At 48.9% G+C, this 3,635-nt stretch overlaps 1 protein-coding gene across 3 annotated transcripts in view; it reads right to left on the bottom strand.

Annotated features, from left to right (window-relative positions):
- Nucleotides 1-3,635, bottom strand: part of LOC106957785 (bone morphogenetic protein receptor type-1A-like) — a 31,023-nt gene that overhangs the window by 20,643 nt on the left and 6,745 nt on the right. For 2 of the 3 annotated variants that reach the window (XM_015049257.1, XM_015049259.1), the window contains exon 2: nucleotides 1,460-1,538. The gene's annotated coding sequence lies outside the window, so the exon portion shown is untranslated. Of the gene's footprint in view, nucleotides 1-1,459; nucleotides 1,539-2,625; nucleotides 2,893-3,635 lie in introns of those variants that run through there. The other variant, XM_015049258.1, reaches the window with a different exon arrangement.

Raw genomic sequence — 3,635 nt, 5'->3', positions numbered from 1 at the left:
ATCAGCGACAGGAAGTTCATCCATCAGCGACAGGAAGTTCATCTATTAGTGACAGGAAGTTCATCTATTAGTGACAGGAAGTTCCTCCATCAGCGACAGGAAGTTCCTCTGCAGCGCTCGCTCTTCCAGAGAAACAAAACGCCTCAAAGCAACACGAACAGCTGCAGACTGCTGCATCTGAGGTGCACAAACGAGCTTTACGGTAGATCCTCCTGTAGAATCTATAGATTTTATCTCCCTGCTGGGATTTGCTGTTTTATTGTCACTTACTGTAATCAGTGTATTGACTTTAAAGCTCAGGAACACAATCACATCATTCTGGACATTTAACCCATAAAAACCATTTATTATTAATCCTGTTTGTGCTGCAGCTCTGCTCAGTCTGAACAGATTGTTGTTCTTTATTCTGATTTTATACATTTTATATTTTATTAAAAAGCTTTGACGTTCTGTCACTCTGCTGCTGTTCCACCCAGACATCCTGAAGCTTCTCAGCACCAGGCCGGTCCGCTGCGGCGCTGATTTCATTAGAACCGAACAGAACCAGAACCAGCAGCTTCATCAGGTTACAGCCACACAGACTACCCACAATCCTCTGGGGCGCCTCGTCATGGTCACACAGCGGGTTGTTGTGGAGCTCCTGGAGGAGGTTTAATTACTTTAATCGTCATGGAAACAGGTCCATCAATCACAGCTGCCGTCGAGTCACAGACACCAGAACCGGCCAATCACAGCGAGGGAGAGCAGCATCGATAACCAGAACCCCCGACCCAACCCAAACCCCCGCCTCCTCCCAGGCTGCTGGAATGTGAAGCAGGTAATGGAAAACACACACACACACACACACACACACACACACACACACACACACACACACACGCTGAGCAGCCTGGAGGAGTTCTGTCTCTGGTTCTGCTTCAGCCACAGCAGAGTAAACACGGCCAGCAGTAGACAGTGTGTGTGTGTGTGTGTGTGTGTGTGTCTTTGTGTGTGTGTGGTCCGGTCGGAGCCTGGACGCTGGTTGGTTTCATCCACCGCGTTGCCGTGGAAACGGCAGCCCGGCCACAGCAGTGGACCTTGCTAGGTGGTCCAGAGGTCGGTGCTGACGGCTCCTGCAGCAGAACCAGAACCCGGAGCGCTGCGGCTGTAACCGGAGCCGCCGGGTCGGCCCAGACAGGGCGGGGCGAGAGGCGGGGCGGGGGGACATATGGCAGCTATTAGGCGCTGCAGACTGCCCGGCTCTGCTGCAGAACCTCCGACTACGCCGCCCCAAACAGAAAAATCCCTCCGGCTCTCCTCCATTAATCAGAGCAGGAGTTGGATTCAATCAGCCAATCACAGCCTGCGCTCAACAGCCAGGTGGCCTCCTGATTGGCCAGCTTTGACTCAGGCCCAGGGGTCAGAGGTTAATCTCCTCATTTAGCAGGGCGGGGCCTGGAGGAGCGGTTGGTCTTTATACCTGACTGGAGGCTCCATGATGCAGCAGAGAGCAGGACTGAGCACGGCCCCATGGGAAATGTAGTCTGAAGGCAGCCGGTCTGCAAAACAAACACGAGGTTAGAAATAAAACAATATTAACATTGGAACAACAAGTTAATGTTCACTCTGCAGCCAGACAGGAAGCTGCTCCAAAACCCTTCACAATAAGAGTCCAGATGGTCCGGACCCGGTCCAGGAAGAGACCCAAATACTAGACTGAACAAAAAGCACCAATAAAAGAGCAGTTAGAGCTAAATATGAGCATCGACTTCTGCAGCGCCACCTACTGTCTGACAGGAGAACTGCAGAGAGCAACAGGAAGGAAGGAAACGGTAAAAATGGGAGAAATCAGAACATTGAGCTAAGCTAAAAGATGGAAGCTAATCGAGAATAAGATAAGCTAAAAGATAAGCTAACTTACACTAAAATAAGCTAAGCTGGAATTATATAAACTAAACTAAAACAAGTTAAGCTAAACTAAGCTTAGCTAGCAGAAGATAAGCTAAGCTAAAGATGAGTTAAACTAAACTTGATTTCCTCCAACAAATCAGACACATTGAGGTTTTTACAAAATAAACAGGAAATATAAATGTCAACAATCCCAACAATAGCTGCTAACATCAGATGTTTGTTAATGCGAGTTACTGTCTGCTGCAGATCTACATGAATGATTTAAAACATCTTTACTGTGGAAAAACCTGAGGAAGTAAATTAAATGTTAGCATGAAGATGAAACGTTTCCTGTTCAACCAGGAATAACAACCTGAGGACCAAAAATGGCCGCTCCTGGTGACGACCCTGACATGTTCAGCTGCAAACATGGCCGACCTGCTCCCAGAGCGGAAACCATGGCAACCAGCAGAGGAAGCTGGATTCCTATAGGTGGAAACCAGTGGAACCGGTTCTGGTGGCAGAGCAGAGGAATGCCGCCTAGAACCCGAGACCTGCAGCCGGGCTGACAGCCAGAACCCATCGGTCCAACCGGACTCTTTCCTCACAAAGGACTGGGCAGGGCTCAACCGGACCGGACCAGGCATCAGCACCCTGCGTCCAGGCAGAGCTGCTGCCTCTGCAGCAACATGGCGCTCACATCCCAGTCCGCCCAGTGGTGAACTGGGTCCAGTAGGCGCGGCTCCACTGACTCACCAGCTGCTGCCGTTTTTATCCCGTTAGGAACGCCGGCCTTTCCAGAAACACTCAGGATTTACTGCAGCGCACAGAGGAGCACCGGTTCTGGAGGCCTGGTTCTGGAGGCCCGGTTCTGACTACAGGATTTTGTTTGTTTTCTTTATTAGGATCCCAGGTACTTCCCAGGACTTTAGTTACTAATCTTCCGGGGAACCAGCTGATATAAAATATTCATAAAACCATTTTAATATCACAAAATTAGTCACATTCATTTTACAAATTACACAAAAACTGATATTTAACAAACATCATATTTCAGCTCTTTTAGGAGAAAATATGATTTTAATCTCTGATGCTTCTGGGTCGTTAATTCGGTTCCTGAACGCAGCACCAAAAGGCCGTGGTGCATTCACAGCCTCCAGGAAAACCCAGCGCTGAGCTTGGAGCAGGTTTGGACCCGGCTGCTGCAGCCTGCAGGAACTGAGGCTATCGGAGCGGGTCAGAACCGCCGGCCTGGTTGTTTACAGTAGATCGATAGAATCACAGGAGACCCGAGACAGAACCTGGAGGTCGGAGCCTTGCAGAACCAGAACCTCTGGGTCATGACCCAACAAGAAGGAGAACCAGAACCTCAGCCCAGTCTATTCAGATCATTTAGTGAAGATCAGAACCGGTCTGTCCCAGAACCAACCCGACCCAATAAACCCGCTACAGCAGCAGGTCGGACAGAGACCCGGTACCAATACTCATCTGAACCAGTTCTGATCAGAAACCCAGAAAGTCCCAGAACAGAACCGTTTGGGTTTCAGTCCAACAAAATGTTCAGAAAATATGAAGAAATAAAAATGATTCACTTCATCAGAGAGAAAAGAACTGACTGGAGGAACTGAACTGGTTCAGAGGAACTGGCTCAGTTAGAAGTGGTTCAGCTGTAGTGAATCATTTAAAGTGAATCAGTTTAAATTAGAGATGTGCCGATCAGGTTTTTTCCTGCCGATACCGATACCGATCACCCATGATGGCCGATA

The sequence above is a fragment of the Poecilia latipinna genome, unplaced genomic scaffold, assembly GCF_001443285.1.
Source record: "Poecilia latipinna isolate Pla-1442-1.1 unplaced genomic scaffold, P_latipinna-1.0 Scaffold936, whole genome shotgun sequence".
Lineage (NCBI taxonomy): Eukaryota > Metazoa > Chordata > Actinopteri > Cyprinodontiformes > Poeciliidae > Poecilia > Poecilia latipinna.
The sequence above is the reverse complement of the archived record's forward strand: the minus strand, read 5'-3'. Positions and strand labels throughout refer to the sequence as shown.